We start from the raw sequence: 19,930 nt of genomic DNA on the forward strand, positions 1-19,930 counted from the left end.
GGAACATTTTGTACTAGCTTTCTTGCTTTAGTCTATTAACTGATTGTTAATGGGCAGCACACTGGTGGGGGCTCAGGTGCTATAGCTTTAGAACTATAAGCAACTGAAGTATTACTCCTAGAACCTGGAAGGTTGTAGTTGCCCCTCTGTCTGTGTGGTGTATTTGTATATAACCAATGAGGTAACTGGTTTTGCTTGACTGCATATTTGTTCAGTTGTGTCTAACTCTTTGTGACCCCATTTGGGGTTTTCTTGGTAAAGATACTGGAATGGTTTGCCATTTTCTTCTCTACCTCATTTTACAGATGAGGAACTGAGGTAAACAGGGTTAAGTGACTTGCTCAAGGTCACATACCTAGTAAGTGTCTAAGGCCACATTTAAACTCGGGTCTTCCTGACTCCAGGGCCAGCACTCTATCCACTGTGCTACTGAGCTGCCTTCAGGAGAGAAAACAGATTTCCTGCTTATTAAATAAATAAGCAAACAGAGAGAGGTAGATGGGAGTGGTATAGCTGTGGAATGTTGCATGCATTTTCAGAAAAGGTCACTCTATTGTTAGTTTTGCTTAATTGTTTTATTTTGTTACAAGAGACCTTTCAGAAGTGGAGGTAATCTGTCAGTGCTTCTAATGTAAAAACATAACATCAATAAAACAAAAAAACTTTTTTGGGAACCAAAAAGCAATCTATACTTCAAAACTATAAGAGCATAAGGGGCAGTAATAGTAAAACAAAGTCTCCCTTTTTCAAAGGATGTTATAGTATGTTTGGGTACATTTGGCATACCCTGTATGTATGCCATGTATATTATATTTATACACATTTGTAACATATATATATATATATGTAAATGTGTGTGTGTATATATAAACAGACAGTGAGATAGAGAGGCAGATAGAGACAAAGACAGGAGAGAGGGGCAGAGGGAGTGGATTGCCTGATTAGCTATGTGTTAACTTGGGCAATATGCATTTTAAAAAATTTAGGCATGTATACAAGATGTTCCAAGTGTACTCATACATATTAGTATGGATGAATAGGCCACTTTCTTCTGCATAACAGTGGATCTTTTTGCTTCATTTTGCTTGCTGTTCTGGAGTTTGAAAAAAACCCCACAATATCGTTTGCAAACATCTCTGTTCTCTTTGGACTTTGCTATTATGTTCTCTGTGTTACTAGTGAACACTTTGATTGATCATCTATCTCCCTGTTTGATGAAGATATGTAGCAGCTTTGAAACAAGGTTGCCTCCATAGTTAAATCTGTTATAGAATCTTGCATAATATTAGCTTCCTTTGGGGAAACACTTGGAGGAGTTAAAAAAGGCAGAATTTTGTTGTTTAGAGTAACATGCTTTTCTTATTTTAATCAGTAAGCCGAGGGGAATCCTCTACTTCTCTTAGCAAATTGTGTGACTGAAGATGTGATCTGCTGTTTTTGTGAAAGCCTGGTGTTTCCCTTCTCATACTTTCACTGAGGTTGTCATTGAAGCATGTAGAGGCAGATCATTCTGGTAAAGATTGTAGAGATAATAAAGTAGGCCATGGATAGTGATACATTTTTGATCACCTTTTTTTAATTGTCTTTTCTGTTACTTTGTAATCTTCCTCTCTTTGGAACACCTTACAGACCCCTGTGTGCCTTTAAAATCCAACTACTTCCCATGTGCATTTCTTCTGTGTTTATTTGATCTGGTTCAGAAGCTTTTCTTAACTTTATCATAAATGTAGGGGCAGCTAGGTGGTGCAGTGGATAGAGCACCAGCCCTGGATTCAGGAGGATCTGAGTTCAAATCTGGCCTCAGAAACATAACACTTACTAGCTGTGTGACCCTGAGCAAGTCACTTAACCCCATTGCCCAGCCAAAAACAGAACAACAGCAAAACTTTATCATGTGTCATCTCAGTTTCCTCATACAGCACAACAGATTTACATTTTAGTTAGTGTATTTGAAAGTTTCATTGTATTTATCTTTTATTTGCTTTTTTTTTTTAAAGAACATTTTTAGTTTTGGGTGTGTATATTCACATCAGTGTGTCTTTGAACAGTTCTAAAGCACAATGGTATATAGTATAAAAACTGAGTCATCACGTACATGACAGTCCTGAATCCTGAACAAACACCACCAACCTGCGGAAAGGGGCAGTCTTCAGCCAAGATCTACCTGGAGAGGGTACTCTTTAGTAGAAGTAGTTTAGTAAACCCCAAGAAGGCTTGGAGGGAGAATAACTTATCTATGTGCCTTGGATATTGCTTTGTTTCATTTGTTAAATTTATAATATGACACTACAAATACAGGTTGTTCCAAAAGTCTCAGTGCAATTGAAAACTTCAGTAATGCGACGATAATCTCATTTTATCCTTACAACAACCCTGAGAGATAGGCACCACTATTATTCCCATTTTACAAATGAGGAAACTGAGGCAGACTTTAAGTGACTTGTCCAGTGATCTATCATTTCTCTTTCTTTCTAGTGAGTGTTATGTGTGTGAGACTGGATTTGAACTCAGGTCCTCCTGACTCCAGGGTTGGTGCTCTATCCACTGCCCCACCTAGCTGCCCCTACTTGATACTTTTTCTTACTAATTTTTGATTTATACCTACAATAGACAAAATAACAACCTGTTTGACTTCCTCATTTTTCACTTGATTAATATTTTGATTTCATGTGGATAGCCTAGTTTTGGAGAGTATCAGAATTTTGAGAAAGGCCTTGATTTTTGCTTACAAGGTATGTAAAGGATTATTTTATTTGTTAGATAGGAAATAAATTTAAATCTCAGCATAAGGCCAATTATATTCTTAGAAGGAATAGGTATCATATGATGTGATTTTAAGGAGGCAGAGCATCCTGCCTGCCTCAGAATGTCTGCTAGCCTATTACTCACTTAGAAATTCTCACCATTTGGGTAATTTCTTTGGTTAAAGCAGTAGCACTAAGGAAAGCCCCATTAGCATGCAATACATCTTTTTTTTAAAAGGCAATTGGGGTTAAGTGACTTGCCCAGGGTCAGACAGCTAGTAAGTGTCACGTGTGTGGTCTGAGGCCAGATTTGAACTCAGGTCCTCCTGATTTCAGGGCTGGTGCTCTATCCACTGTGCCAACTAGTGGATAAGTCTTTAGATGAAATCTATTAACATTTTATCAGCCACTATCATATTAGTTCATTAGATTATCTGGCTATTACAGAGAGCAGGGAGCTGGGGAATGGAACATGGGAAAAATATTGTTGTCCTATCTTTTGATGGGTAAGAGATCAGGAAAAGTACCAAACGTGAGGGTACTTCCAAGAGAGCACAAATATAGGTAAGCCCTGGTCAAGAAAAAGCTTGAAAAAACTAGAGGCCTGCAGGTTGTAGGTTAAAGATAGAGAAACATTTTGAAACAGGCACAGGGCACTCAAAGACAAACTTTATTTAGTTCATGATCTTTCACTTTCTCCTTTTGGGGGACCTGTAGATTTTATGTATATAATATGTGCATATTGGTATTTATCATTGCTCTCTTGGGTTTACTTATCTCTTCAGTTCTTCAGTTTCTGAATTGACACCAGAGAAGTCTCTGGCCCCTGACATACTTTTGGGTAGGTGGCTGGTCCTGTCTGGCCTTGTCGTAGGTCCTTGGGTTCTATCTCCCAGAGTTAGACCTTTCTGGGTCTTTGAGGGTTAGAGCACTTCAGGTCCCTCTATGGCATCTCTGGACAGCGTGTTAGGGGTCTCAGAGCCCTTGGCCTGCACAGGTTTAAGCTCCGTCTTGGGGCAATGGCTGTTGCCACTCCCTAGAGTTTCCAAAGTTGACTTTCAACACCCCTAAGGGCTTTCTTGTGGGAGTCCTTCATTTTGCTGCTTCCAGACACAGAGCCTTGAAAATTACAGCTTGTCACCTTTTTGGTCCTTTTGGGAGGCTACAGGCTTATTTGCCTATACTGGCATTAAGTTGTGAGCTCCTTGAGGGTGGGGACTGGGTTTTCTTCTCCCACCTCTTTTTGTACCCCCAGCACTTAGCATGGTGCCTGGCACACAGTAAACACTTAATAAATGCTTATTGACTGACTGACTTGTATTGGCTTTATGGGTAGCCCCTTTTCCTACTGCCAGAAGTGGGCTGCTGGCATGCTTTTTGTGCAGTACTCTAGAGGAACAAGCCCCTGACTACTGTTACTCACTGGATTTCTGGACTATTATTGAATCTAGTGTGAATTTCAGATTTTTGCTGCAATAGGTGTGTTTTGCCTCTGGTTGGGCAATCATCTTGGTTAGAATCCACCAGGAATTCATTTCAATTAAGAAACCTTTTAAGGCATGTGGAAGGCTGTGTAATTTCCTTCTCAAAGATCTTAAAAAACAAAGATTCTTATAGCTTATTTCTTATTGAAATAATCAGGATGGACTAGATAACCTTCTAACCTAATATTCTCCATGTTTTTGTGATTTAAATCCATTTCAAAAAACAACTTCTCTGTGAAAATGTAGGTGGACAATAAATTCTTAAGAATTTGTTAAAAAAAAATGCAGACTTTCCTGTGTAAATAACGATTATTCCTGTAGATGTCAGTCTTCTCCTGCAGAATCCTTGATTGCTAGAGAAAAGAAACACATTTTAGAGTAGATCTATTGTACAGTAATAGCCTGGAAACTTTTTAATGGTTAACATTCTGTAATGAATTCAATAATATGCTTGAATTAATGTTTCTAAATAAAAGTAGCCAATTTCTGAGAATATGAAAGAGGAGAGATTTTTTTTTGTTTTCACTGACTAAATGAGATTTTTAAATTGCTTCACAGTTTTACTTTTATGTAGTCTAAAAAGCTTCATAATTCTATTTTTTAGGAGAAACTGAAATAAAATGTATTTGAGAGAGTTAGCCATCTTGACTTTAGAGTACTGCTTTTCTTACATACTACATGACATTGGACAAGTAGCTACAACTTTCTGACTTAGTTTCTCATTTATATGTAATGTAAATAACCAACACACTTCGCACCTACCCTCCATTCCTGCCTATATTTTCTGGCTAGAGCACAGCCCATTGCATACATCATAGCTAAGTTGGAGTTGGGTTCCCTTTATGGCTTCTGGGGACATGTGTGGCCCAGCACTGACAGACATTCCTTTTGAGATGATGAAGCAATCTCCCTTTTGCCTACTGAAAATGGATAGACTCAATAGGCTTTAAAGGGAGAGACAATTTCTGTTCTCCGGCTCTTCCTTCTGTCTCTAGGATGTGTTGTGTGGAACTTTCTCTCCAGAAGGAGAGGGAGAGAGATGCTACCTCCCTCCTCCCCCTCTACTCCACCGTAGTGATGACAGGTAGTATTCACATTTGGCAGCGCGCACATATACTCTCTTGGTGAGCTTGAAACTAGATTTCAAGGCCCCTTGTGCTTTGCGTTTCTTTCCCTCAGCCTTGATGACCCAACAATGATTCCGAGAAAGATGTTTCCAGCTTTGGAGACAGCCTATTGCGTGTAAGAAGTCAGAAATTCTCCTCATGCAGCAATGGTTGCACCATGGGAGGTGTTCCCTACAGTTACTATAATGCTTCTAAGTGGAAAAGATGTGTCAAAAGCTGGACCTGAAGGAATTGTTTGGAAAATGTATTGCCAAGGTGAAAATAAAATGCCTGTTCAATGGTCCCACTAAAGATGCTATGTTTTGATAATTTTAAGTGTCAAATTCCTATATTAAGAGTTGTAGGTTACTGTTAACATTTGTCAATGTACACTAAGAGTCATCTGTTGTATTTGGAAGAAATACTTATTCTACAGTATACATCGAATACTTTTCTGGTCCTTTTTGGGAGATCCTAGACTTGCATGTTTGTACTGGTGACACAGTGGATTGAGTGCTGGGCCTAGAGTCAAGAAGACTTGAGTTCAAATCCAGAGTCAGATGCTTACTGGCTGTGAGACCTGAGCAAGTCACTTAACTTGCCTCAGTTTCCCCAAAGTAAAATGAGGATAACAATAGCAGCTACTTTGCAGGGTTCTTGTAAGGATCTAATGAGGTCGTACTTTTAAAAATGCTTAACAATCCCTGGTACATAGTAGGCACCATAGGAATTCTTGTTTACCCTCCTTTTCCTCCTTCCTTCAGTCTCATATTGATAAGGTATGACCAGAATATATCAGAAACCAGAATAAGAATCTCATTGGAGTCATGTGCCATTTCTAGTGCCACTCCACCAGGAATCATGCTTTATGGTGTATGTGTTTATTTTAGGGTAATAATGTTTACTATCTTTTGACTTCTGCCGTGGAGTTCTGAATGACGGTCGTGATGCAAATACACACTAGTAGATCTCTCAGCTTAGAAAAAAGGTAACAGTACCCTAAATCTCTTGCTCTGAGAGGAGAAAAAAAGGTTCAGTTTGCCAGTTGGGAGCAGGCCAAGGACCATCTGGGATATATGGGAGGTCCTCTGATTGACAAGGAGTCCTACTGGGCAAAAGGAGTGGCCTCATCCTTAGTTAAGTAATCATAATGATCCTGTCCCAGTATAGCAGGTCATCACACCTCCATGCAAAAATCTCTATCATTCTTATAATGGTATTAACCTGGTTATTTAGCTTAGCAGAAAGTACAGTCAATTCTCAACTTTTGCCAAGGTAACATTACTAGAAAATGGGTAAAAGTAAAAAACACAAATGTTGATACATTGAACATATGGGAAACAACTGGTTAGGGTCCCGCAACCACCCAAACCTGTGATCTTTTGCTAGCGATTGCTGAAAATACTATTTCTGACCTACTTTAGCCCTCTACTCTCTATGGACTAGACTAATTTTCTGTCATGCCCTGCCCAGGGAGCTACCTTTTCCCTCACCCCTTTCCAGATTTCTTTTATGTATTGTTTTCTCTCCTTAGAATTTAAGTTCCTTGCAGGCCATGACAGTCTTTCCTTTTGCTTATATTTATTCTCAGCTCTTCACACTGCAGCTGGCAGATACTAAGTGACTTAATAAATTTCTTTTTCTCAGCTATAAAATCTTGTGATCCCAGTATTGACTGCAATTTTATTGCAGTGTGATTTGGAAAGATTGTGTCCAGTATTTTTGCCTTTTAAAAACATTTATAATTCCTCTGTGTCCTAATCTACTTTTTGTAAAGGTTCTGTGTGATAGCGAAGTATCCTTATATAATGTTCTCGTTCAGACGACCCATAAACTTGCACTACACTCTGGAGGCATAGTTGCAACACAGAGCTTGAATTTTATAGGCAAACAATGAAAATATGTAATGAATGCATCGCGGGGGCTCTTTACCAAGATAGGGTGAGTGACACCAGAGAAGCACTTATGAGGGTACCAGCCACTGCACAGACTGCGACGGGTCCTGCCTCTGCATAGCTGTGAATATGCAGGGTTGCCAATGTGAAAGTAAAAATGAAGTTACTAATAAAATCAGGAGAATGACTGAAGTCTCGCAGCTTAGATGCTGGAATGTCGAGGATCGACTGCATGTGATGATGGCTCTGGCATACTGTACTAACAATTATATACGGCTGAAAGCATTGGCAGAAGTTTGCCAATTGTCCTGAGCCCAAAGGGGAGTTCCTGTTCTCTGAGGCCCCAGACCCAGGCCATTCAGTGAGACCCATGGCTGAAATTGGTACAAAATGATTATCTGGGACACTGACATAATCATCCTTGTTAGTTTGAAGTTTTGATGTTTCTTTTGATGCCTGTGTTATTTAATTGAAGACTTCAAGTATACTGCAACCTTGTTCATTTTTGCAGGAGACTGCAATTTTTTTTGTCCCCAAGGAGGAATGTAGCATTCTGTATTGTATAAGCAACCACCATAGCAGTTGTGGAGTAGAGGACAGTTCTGTGCCTTAGGTTCCAGAAGAAGGAAGAAGAGAGCCAGAGCAAATGTTTTCTGCTTTTAAAGAGTAGGAGTGGGCAGCTCTTCCTTTTCAGTATCCAATAAAGGGATTTCTTCATTATCTCAAAGTCAAGGTCCTTTAATGTTGAGCCTGATGTGTCCTTGGAGGTGGCCAAAGGAGCTCATCTCAGCTTCATGAATACTGCAGTATGGTGTTGTAATAAACCAGAAATAACCAGGACATCTTGGTGGCTCAAACCCAAGATTAGAATGAAGGGTTCATTCTAGAAAAGGAAGCTTGCGTAGACGGAGCAGTGGAAGGACATCGAGAGAAGGGCAAGTATGTTAATTGAGGATATGGTTGGTTCAGTTAAGCATAGCTTTCCTTTTCTAATGTGGGTCATGCTACTTCTGGTCTGCAGTTGGAAACCTAGGGAAGAGCTTCCAGCCCCTCACATTTTGGCTGGTTTTCTATTTAGGCCACCAGGAAGCTTTATCAAAGGCCCCAGCCTTAATCCTATGAACCAGTTAATCTCAAAAAAGTTTAAATGTGTTTTAAGAGAAAAAATAGCCTAAACTCAGTGGTTGAAGGCTTTCAATTTTTGCTCCTCTCATGGCTATGAGCTCTAGCTAGAGATTGGAGTCTCTTGATTAACCCCACCTCAACAGTATTTATCTATAATAGCTTCCCCCACCCCAAATTTTGACTTTCTAAAACCTGTATGTATTCTTTCAAGTGACTGATCTGATTCCTGCTGCAGTGTTGAACCTGTGCTGAGAGGTTTCAAGCAGATATAAATTAAAATCATTGAATTTTAGAGCTAGAAGGAAAGTTGGAAATCATTTTGTTCCATTCCTTCATTTGGCAGATTAAGAAATTGAGGCCCATAGGGATTAAGTGGTCTGCCCAGCTAGCAGTGACAGAGCTAAGATAGGAATTTAGATTTAGTGACCCCCTAATTCCATGTTCTTTTCACCACATCATGTTAATGTCATTATAGCCAAATCTAGTTTTACACATAAAGTAGATTTTATACACAATATGGTGTGAATTTGGGTGAAGGAGATCAAAGTTCCCTAGCTCCATCAATTATTCTCTACCAGATGCTAACTGATTACCAAAATTTCTGTAGAATTTTATCACATTAAAGTTCTAGGTCTCTATTAAAATGTGAATACCCCCAGAAGTTACAATTCATTTATACTTTGACATGAATTGCAGTCCTCGTCTTGAGCAGCTTGTACCACGAGGAGCCTCTTTGCCAATTGTAGGGGGTAAAAAGCTGGGCATGATCATTCACAGCTTGTAAAGCAAATATAAGGCAGTATTTATCATAGCTGCTTCTTTAGAAGGGGTGAAGGAGTTCCTCAATCGAGCTTGACTGAATTTTGAATCAGTCATTGGGTAAATGAAGGATCCCTCATGCCTCTGGTGAGGCAGCTGGATCTGTAATCAGTCACAACAAGAGTTCTCATAATAGAGAGTCATCCTTGGCAATTGAGAAGACAGCTAGTTGTGGAAGAACCCACCTTTTGAGAGAATTCTTCTTCATTTTTCTCACAGAGTCTCTTGTTTCAGGGTCTAGTGGTAGGGTAGTGGGAGATAGATGGTGATTTCTTTCTCTTCTTCCCCTGTCAATAATCAAATGTTACAGTGGGGCAGCTTACCTAGCAGGAGACATTTCACCCAGTGGAGAGAAGACCTAGAGAGTCCAGCTATAGAGTTGAGCTGAGCTGAGCTGAGCTGAGCTGAGCTATGGAGAGGACCAGGCCCATGGGTTCCAGCTGAGAAACTTTCCAGGTAGAGATAGTATGTTTGGTGAGAGCAGAGTGAGGTCACCATAAGGAGAGAAAGGACATCGAGGGCCTTGTAGTAAAAAGTTGCTGTAGCCCTTCACATTAGCTATTTGTATATCTCTTTACTAGTGTGCACACTAGAATGTGAACGCTAGGTGTGTCTATTTTTCCCATTGATACAATATGTATTTTGGAGACAGTGAGCCCCATATTTAAGAGAGAGAGATGTTGAGCTTATGTTCATACTATGCCGTTCCAGTAAATGCCTTTACTTTGAGCTAATTATGTCCTCTGTCTAGCATATCAGTGCAGACTTGTGAGCTATAGTTTTAGGAATATAGACCCATAGAGTATCTTGATCCTTCCTCCCTAACTCCTGGAGATGCAAGCATTGAAAGATAACACTGGAGGAGAAACTACTTTGTATTTGTCTTTATTCTATTGTCTTTTCAGTTCTGTTTTATAACCAAATATAGGAATAGAAGGAAGCATACCACTAAGGTACAAAACAGAACTGCTCAGTTCTGCTCTGATCAATATTTAGGAGTGACATATTCCTGGGCAATTTTGTGTGTGTGTGTGTGTGTGTATGTGAGAGAGAGAGAGAGAGAGAGAGAGAGAGAGAGAGAGAGAGAGAGAGAGAGAGAGAGACACAGAGAGAGAGACAGAGAGAGAGAGAGACAGAGAGAGAGAGACAGAGAGAGACAGAGAGAGAGACAGAGAGAGAGACAGAGAGAGAGAATGAGAGAATGGGAGAGAAAGATATCACTCCGTGAATTCCCCTCCTGTAGTCTAGAAAAAGGAAAGAGCAAGTACTGTGGGGCGAGTGTATAAGGATGGAGCCAGAAGCACCATAGCAAATGGGATTCTCTGGCCTGCTCACTATTTCTAGGCAGCTCTCCAGAGAATTGTGTTTTCCCATCCCAACAGCTTTGTACATTGGTCATTGGAAAGTTTTTTTCTCTCCATCTAGATATTGTTTAGAGGGGAGAATACTGGGTAGGAGCATAAAGGATGGTCTTTCTGCGTACATAAGAAGGTTACTAATGCCCTTGTAGAAAATAGGGCACATTTTGTTATTTTCTTTATGTATGTTCTTTAGAAGATGATCTTGAAATGCGTTTATGAATATGCGGCTATATCATATGCAACCTGCAGGGGGCATTGCTGGTATACAATATATGCATATGCACTAAAATGAAAGGAAGGGACGTAACCAAAGCTGTGAGGGACTCTGAGGAAGCTTTCTTTCAGGAAACACTTACAAAGACTCTTCTTCATCTGTGCATGATCCTTGTCCACAGATTTTCTCTGCATAGAGTAACCTCAATATAATAACATCGAAGTCATATTCTAATCCACATGGACAGACCTTTATCTTCATACAGAGACACCCTCTATTATGCTGCTGGGGACGATGAGGACATCCCAGCCCTCCACATGGAAAGTTTCAAGGCTCTGTCCTGTGATCCTGACGATGACATGTGAGTCACATCGGGGCAAGTGTTAGTTAGCAAAGGTCACAACTTAATAGCAATTAGTGATTTCATATACCAGAACTTTTTTTTTTGCTCTTTGTAAATACAAATATTTGCATTTGTTGATAAGTTCATAATAAAAAGGAAAAAAATGCTGGCTTTTAGCCCATGGTGAATCTGTTCTCATCAGTTGCAAGTTTATTCTCTTTTGATGATATAAGGGCAGCTGCCAATGAAGAGCGAAGAATTAAATTCAGCTTTCCTCTGTTGTATTATTCATGATGAATAAAACAGCATTTCACAAACAAGATTTTAAAAGTATATTGTCTATTTTAATTATGCATTTTTCCAGTTTCATCCAATTTCTTAAAATTTTTAAAATAAACCCCGGAGACTTTTATGCAAACATCATTTTGTGTGTGGGCTTTTTAAAAAAACTATTTTCAGGCATCTATAGCTTTACTGCTGTGGGTATGCCCTTCACTGATAATGATTGCAACCCCACTGCAACTTAGCTGAGGGGTTTTGAGGGTTACTGCAGAGAAATCATCTTGTTGTATCCAGTCAGGTAATTTTCTCCTCTGTTAGGTAGGTTGGTCTTGAGACAGCAGATACCACTGGGCTAGACCAACCTTGTGGTTCTGCTGGAGATTGGACTCTGTTAACAGGGCCTTTATGAACTTGGGGTCACCACAAGAGGGAAGGAAGGAAGTTACGATTGTCCGTGTCACTACGATACTGTGACCTATCTCATCATTGTGGGTAGTCAGTTCTTCTAGTGGTCCAGATTGTAACCCATCCATACCCTCTTTTCATGAATAATCCTTGTCTATGTTGTCCCATAAATCCTCCACATGGGCTGTACTCAAAGTGATAGAAATGTCCCTCTAGATATCTTGACATCATGTGGCTAGCCACGGATGGTGAAGAGAGAGGAAGTGGTTTAGCCCCGATCTCCCACACAAGTTACACCAGCAAAAGTAACAAGGAAGAACAGCAGACTGAGTGACGATAGGTAAAGTCAAGGAGAAGTCGTAGTGGGTGCTTTTTTATCGCCTAGGTTGGCCTGTGCCAGAGCACTGAAGGCACTTGGGAGGGCGTCCAGCCAGGACTGATTGCAAGGAAGCCTGCCTTATAATTGCTTGTTGTCCTGTGTTCCTAGAGGACCAAAATGACATCACTATGCTCGAGTCAAGTCACAGTGTGTCCGACTGTGGCTGGTCTGGCCAGGACGAGCTTGGAATGCTCGACCATAGGTCAGACACAAATAGTCCGTGTGAGCATTGGAGTGGATCCTCTAAATTTGTGCATCTCATGTTTCTCTTGAGCTGCTTTGGTTCTGCATTGCTCATTGAGCACAGCACCTTCCTTCTCTGATGAGGGCACGCCATGCTGGGCAGTCCTGAGCTGGTGTCTCCCATGTCACACAATTGATTCCAAGGTTAAGAGATACCTTGTATCTCCTCCTCTGACCACTGTGGGGCGCTGGCCCTGTGTGAGCTCTCCATAAAATAGTCTTTTTGGCAAGCTTATGTTTGGCCTTCGAACAAGGCGGCCAGCCCATTGGAGTTGTGCTTTCCACAGTAGAGTTTGAATGCATATAGTAGGTGCTTAATAATTGTTTATTGGGTTTGTTTGAATTTCTAGTATAGCTTGACTCTGAGGCCTAGAGCTGTGTATCAGGGCAAGGGGCATGGATCAAAAGGCCAGCTGGCAGTGGTGTTACGTTGATGCTGTACTAGAGTTGAGGCAGCTAGATGGCGCCACAGAGACTAGAATGTGGGGCCTGTAGGCAGGAAGAATCATCTTCCTGAGTTCAAATCCAGCTTCAGACACTTACTAGCTCTGTGACCCTGAGCAAGTCGCTTAACCCTGTTCAGTTTCCTCATCTGTAAGATGAGCTGGAGAAGAAAATGGCAAACCAGTTTAGTATCTTTGCCAAGAAAACCCCAAATGTGGTTGCAAAGAGTTAGATGCTAAAATGACCGCACAACAACAAAATAGAGAACAGGAGGTCTTTCATTAAATGAAATTGGTGGCCTGCACTCATCCTTTACTACAATGGGAATGTATCTTATGGGGTCAGATACATACAACTTGCAGGTAGGTGGCACAGTGGATGGTGTGCCAAGCAGACCTGAGTTTAAATCCTGCCTCAGACACTTACTAGCTGTGTAAGTCATTTAACCCTGTTTGCCTCAGTTTCCCCATCTGTAAGATGAGCTGGAGAAGGAAATGGCAAGCCACTCCAGTATCTCTGCCAAGAGAACCCCAAATGGGGTCATGAAGAGTTGGACCCGATTGACCAATGACACACACAGCTTTTTTTCCATCTTAGTTCCCTTGAAAGAGACAAAGGGTGGTCTCCATGTAGAGCACCTGACTGATTTAACTGGCTTTTCAAAAGTAAGTCGTAGGAGATTCCTTCCCAAGCTGCTAGAACTCTGCTGAGGAGAACATTTCATTGGCTCCGTTGGGGCCCTCTCAGCAACCACTATTCGGATGCTATTTAACCTTTGCTACTACCTCACTAGTTCCTTGATGGTGAAAGTCCATCCACCCTCTGCTCCCTCTGTGGAGGAAAAAACTCTTGGGGAGAGTAATAGCATAAATCTGAGTCTGTCTTATCACAGGTTCCTAAGCCTTGTCCTTGCTTACGCTCTCAATCTCCCGTGTTCTGAACCTGATTCCAGCAGAAAGCTCACATTGTCCAGTGAAATCTCAGAGTCAGAGACCATACTCACCTCTGGGGACCCGTTCCTGCCCACTGGCTCTTGATGGATTGCTGCCCCCCCCAAAGAACTGCCCGTTTCGCTTGTGATAAGCTCTCATGTCTGGGTTCTGCTTTCATTACACAGCTGTTGAAAACTATGGGCTCTGTCTCTAGACTGTCAATGTTCTGGGCCAGTTTACGTGCAACTTTTTTATGTTGGCGAGTTATATTCTGAACAATGGATAATAATAACCAGGGTTATTATTATTAATATTATTAATTAAACAAATATTATTAAATAATATTGACATGATAATATTAATAATAATAACAAGGTTATTATTATGGTAGAACTTGTGCTTTCTTTGTCCTCTCTGGCAGCATCCTCCAGCAATAATTGAGTTGATTATCCCACATCAATGGGAGTTTTCTCTCTGCTCCATTGAATAGATTCTCCATGCACCATCCAAATGGTCCTTACCACAGGGTTCCATATCCCATATCTGGCTATCTGATCACCTCATCTTCTCTATCTTTTGAATTTATGTTGTGCTTCCCCCACTTCAATCAAGAAGTGAGCCACAATGCCATTCCATTACCCGAGGTCATCGGTCCCCTTCGAGAATGAAGGATGAGGGGTAGCTAGGTGGCACAGTGGATAGAGAACTAGCCCTGGAGTCTGGAGGACCTGAGTTCCAATCTGGCCTCAGACTCTTACTAGCTGTGTGACCCTGGGCAAATCACTTAATCCTGATTGCCTCCAAAAAAAAAAAAAGAATGAAGGACAAACCACTTACATTAAGTGTAGTGGGCTAAACCTTACTCATGCTGGCCCTCTGGTGGTTTAACTTGGAATTGTAGGTCATTTAAGAGTTAACACAAGGTTTACCTAGCTATAGCATAGTAAAGATACTTAACAAGGATATAGCACTTAGCTTGGGTAGACTTCCCATCTATATACGGAATGGGTCTTGTTCCAGAATATAATGTGGTGCCTCAGAATACTTTGGGATACCCACCAAGTCTGAAAAGTCCACGTGGGCAGACCTTTTATTCATATGGCCTGAGGTCACAGAGAAGCAGCTAGGTGTTGCAATAGATGGAGTGCTGTATCTGGAGTCAAGAAAGCCAGAGTTCAAATCTGTTCTCAGACTCTTACTAACTGTGTGCCCTCAACAAATCACATAACCTCTGTTTGCCTCAGTTTCCTCAACTGTCAAATGGGGATAATAACAGCACCACCTACCTCCCATGGTTGTTGTGAGGATCAAATGAGTTAATATTTGTAAACCACTTAGCATAGCATCTGGCGTGTAGCAAGCATTATGTAAATGCTTATCTCTTTCCTCCCCACCCCCCTCTCCTGTGTCAATAGCAAGGCACTTTGAGTCTTAGCTCTCTGGGCCAATCACCTCTTGGGGACAGCTTCCCTGTTATTTAGGACCAGCACTAACCTACCCTGCAGAACATGAGGAAAGGTGCTGGGGGAAATCCTGGCCTGTTACAGTTGCTAACTATGTGACCTTAGGTAAGTTATTTAACTTCTCTAGTTCTCAATTTTTTCATTTATGAGATGGCAGGCATAGGCTAGATAATCCATAAAATCTCTTCCAACTGCAAAATACTATGTTATAAACAAACTGTCAAAAATGATTTTTTTTTACATACACTTCTTCAATTTTATGTAAAAGTTACTGATTTAATATGGGTCACTCTTGCTTTACACTGTCTGCAGCCTCTGTGGGCCTCTTATTTTGACAGGACTAATCATGTTCCTTGAATAATAGATGAAAACCAGGCTTCAGGGACTTAAGGGCTCCCTCTGCTCTTTATCTTTGGAGCACTGGTGAATTGTGAGGGAGGGCTTCAGTTCTTTATTGAGAGTTTAATTCCATTCTTAAATTCTTCTGGGCCAGGCCTACTAGGTTAGGGCATCTTAGTGTGGACCAGATTCTGAGGATAATGGCAGGTTCCAGTTTGTTTCCAATATACAAACCTTTGCAATGCAGCCTTTTTAGATAAGGTTCCCCAAACACCTCAGTCCATCCAGTCTAGGTGAGCTCCCTCTTTTCCCTCTAGTATAATGCCTGACCTCCCTAACATGGAATAAAATCAAAACTTATTCAGTAGCGGATAGTCATTTGGCTTCAGATTTGCCCATCATTCAAGTTGGCATTATTCAAGTAAACAAGCATTTATTAAGTGCTTACTATGTGTCAGACACTGTGCTGAGTGTTAGGGATATAAAGATAGACTAAAACAGTACCTGCTCGCAATCTGGTAAAAAAGAAAATGTGAAAACAACTACATACAAATACATTGTATCTATAGACATGTGTGGATATGTATACATGTATGTATAAATGCACGTGCATATGTATACATGTGAGCATATATACATACATATTACACACATATATTACGTATATACATATTACATGTATATACACATACATATACATGTATCATAACTTAGAGGTAATACAAAATAGGCCAAAGCCAGGCATCAGGTGGGGCCAGGGAAGGCTTCCTGCAGAAGAAAGTAAATGTAGGTACCAAGTATATATAGGATTTTTTTAAGGTGGAATTTAACTTAGAAGGGATGGAGCCATCTAGGACTAGAGTTAGAGTACATGGTAGGATCTAATGAGGAATTTTTTAAAGGATGGGGGAGATTTAGCTAAAATGCTGAGATCTGAAAGAAGCAAGAGAACTCTGCTCATGGAGTTCACATGGACCAGTGAAATGCAGTCTTGTGCAAGGAACATTAAGGAGGCTGATGTCACTAGATTGTAGAATATGTGGATGGCCATAAAAGTGTAAGAAGACTGGAGAGGTAGGAAGGGACCAGGTTATTAAGGATTTTAAATACTAAACAGGATTTTCTGTTTGATCCTGGGAGATCCAGGAAACCACTGGAGCTTATGGATGTGAACAGACTTGTGCTTTAGGAAGATCATTTTGATAGCTGAGTGGAGGATGGGTTGGAATGAACAAGAAACCGATCAGAAGTCTATTGCAGTAGATCAGATGTGAGGTAATCAGTGTCAGGGGAGAGGAGGTATATATGAAAGATAGCTTGAAGGTAGAATGGTAGACCTTAGCGACAGTGGATATGTTGGGTGAGTGCAAATTAGTGGTAGAAGATGACATCTAGGTTTTAGGGGCCCTTAACGGTGATAGGGAAGCTAGGAAGGGAGGAGAGTTTGGGAGAAAAATGATGAATTCATCTGTAGGATATCTGATTTAAGATGTCCAACAGGCAGTTGGAGATGTGAGACTGGGGGTCAGGAGAGAGGTTAGGTCTAGATAAAAACATCTGAAAACCATCTGTGTAGAGATGGCAGTTGAATCCATGGAAGCTGATGAGATTGTCAAGTGAAATAGTATAGAAGGAGAAGAGAAGAGGATAGAAAACAGATCTTTCAGGACATTATAGGTTAGTGGGCACAATCTAGATGAAGATGAAGCAAAGAAGACTGGGGATCAGTCAGACAGATAAGAAGAGAAACAGGTAAAGACAGCAAAAACCTATAGAGAAGAGAGTATTAAGAAGATAACAGAATAGAAGGCTCTAGAAAGGTTAAAAGGATGAGGACTGAGAAAATGCCATTAGATTTAGCGATTAAGGGATCATTGATAATTTTGGAGAAAGAAGTTTCAGTTTAATGATGAGACTGTACACAAGATTACAAAACATTAAGAAGAGAGTGAGAAGAAAGGAAGTGTAGGTACCAAGTATAGGGAGGGTTTTTTAAATGGAATTTAACTTAGAAGGGATGGAGAGATCTAGGACTAGAGTTAGAGCACATGGTAGAATCTAATGAGGAATTTTTTAAAGGATGGGGGAGATTTAGGCTTGCTTGTAGACAGCAGGAAAGAAACCAGTAGACAGGAAGAGACTGAAGATTAGAGAGAGAATGGAGATGATGATTAGAGTGGGAGAAATCTCTTAGAGAAGATGGGATGGAATGAGATCGCTGAAGCACATGAAAGAGTTTTTCTTGGCAAGGAGAAGTGTTACCTTTTCGTGTGAGATAGGAGTGAAGGAGGAGATAGAGGCAGAGGATGTGTGTAATGTGAAATGAGAAGTGGAGAAGAGGGAGCTCTGGGCAAATGGGCTAAATTTTATCAATGAAATATAAGGCAAGGTTTTCTTTTGGTACTTCCCACTTCACTCTGCATCAGCTCATATGAGAAGTCCTTCCAGGTTTCTCTAAATGCAATCCTTTTATCATCCAATCTATTTTATCCCTAGAAATACTCTTCTATAGAATGGCCTCCGTAGAAGCATTAGTTTAATTTCCTTTTTTTTTCTTTGCAAGAGATTCAGTCATTTAAATGTAGACTAATTGACCCATTCTTAGGTAATGGAGGTGGCTGCTTATATGATTTCAATTAGACTCTTTAATAAGAAATATTTTATTTTTTAAAGCTCTGCCTTATAATGAATCTAACTCAGATTTGTCCTCTCAAAGACAGAATGTCTCCCCTTTCTAAAGTTCTCACAACAGCACACCATCCTCACACGGGCACTCAGCCTTTCATCAGCATTCTTTCTACTAATCCACAGTCATGCCTAATCAGCAGCATGGAAAATGTCCCAGTTTTAGTTGGGAACTTGGGTTACACAAATAATCATAATCACACAAAACAAATCTACATATTGGCCATCTCTGAAAACATATGTCTCAATTTTCACTTCTATTCCACCACCTCTTTGCCAAGAGGGAGGAAACCAGTCTTTTGGAGTTGTGACAGGTCATCATTGTTTTTAAGTCTTTCACAGTTATTTTCCTATATAATGTTGTAGTCATTGTATCAATAATTCTAATTCTTCTCCCTTCCCTCTTCATCAGTTCATATGAGTCTTTCCATGTTTCTCTAAATTACCCTCTTTCATCATCTCTACTGGCACAATGACATTCCATTGCATTTGCATATCATATTTTGTCTAGTTATTCCTTAATTGTTGGACATCCACTTTGTTTCTTATTCTTTGTTATAACAAAAAGTTGTTATAATTATTTTTCAATGTAAGAGTCCTTTCCATCTTTGACTTCTTTAGGATATATGCCTAATAATAAGCCCCATAATGTTACAAATGAGATAACCAAGAAACTGAGAGAGTAAAGTCCTTGCTTAAGGTTATATGGGAAGTATATAACAGAGCTCAGATTCCAACCCTGGTCCTCTGAGTTTTTCCTCATGCTAAAATATTCTGTTTCTTAACAACAATGAAAAGCTCTTCTATATCACAAGATTAAGATATTAGGCGAAGGTACTTTTGGATTTTAAACACTTTTCTGTTATAATTTTTCTATCAGGTAGAAACTTCCTTGTTTTTCACTGTCTGAATAAAAGCTGCCTTGTCATTTCAAGAGTTTGTTTTAATTAGGTCATGATTAAGTCAAAGAGAGAACATTGCCTGTTCAATTTCTCAGCTGTAACCAATATTTTGAAATGGCTTTATTTTCTTTGGCCCTCTTAAAAATGATTGAGTTTGACCATACTCTTTGACTACACAACCCGAAGTACTATTACAAATATTCCTGGTGGTTTTCGTCAGGTAAATGTAGCTTGAATCTCTTGGCAAGTATTTTAGATATATTAGAAGTCAAAGTCTCCTCGTAGTGACTGGTGTATTTGGGTTAGATTTTTACTTCTATAGTTACTCCTCCCCCCAACAACTTGAACCCACAAGGTTGATCTCCCAGGAGATAACTACCAAGGTATCATGCAGGTCCAAACTTCTAAAATTATAGTTCACAAACTCTGACTCATGTGCTTACTTTTTAGTAGTTAGCCAGCAAGAATGCTGCCTGCAGTTCACCCATATCTACTCCAGCAAAACCCTGAAATTTGCACAAGACCAAATAATGAGCCAGAAATCCAGCAAAAAAAAAATACAGTGATTTTTTCCAAACCAGAAATGCATAAAAGGTCACCCAGCAGCAATGGGAAAAGCAACCACTGACAAAGGTAGAACCAAGGCTGGCAAACAAGCCTGTAGCTTTCTAAGGTGATGAGAGAAGGGCAGGAAAAGCATGCATTCTTCAGGACTGTGCCTAGAGGCAGCAAGAGAGAATGACTCCCTTGAGAAATCCTCAGGGA

The 19,930-nt window shown here is 40.2% G+C and overlaps 1 long non-coding RNA gene across 2 annotated transcripts in view; it reads left to right on the forward strand.

Moving 5' to 3' along the window:
* Window positions 1-15,225: 15,225 nt before the first annotated feature.
* LOC110209730 (uncharacterized) overlaps window positions 15,226-19,930 on the forward strand; it is a 114,915-nt gene continuing 110,210 nt past the window's right edge. For both annotated transcript variants that reach the window (XR_002324903.2, XR_002324902.1), the window contains exon 1: window positions 15,226-15,344. This is a non-coding gene — a long non-coding RNA (uncharacterized LOC110209730). The remainder of the gene's footprint in view (window positions 15,345-19,930) is intronic.

Source organism: Phascolarctos cinereus, unplaced genomic scaffold (genome assembly GCF_003287225.1).
Source record: "Phascolarctos cinereus isolate Bilbo 61053 unplaced genomic scaffold, phaCin_HiC Scaffold_9;HRSCAF=440, whole genome shotgun sequence".
Classification (NCBI taxonomy): Eukaryota; Metazoa; Chordata; class Mammalia; order Diprotodontia; family Phascolarctidae; genus Phascolarctos; species Phascolarctos cinereus.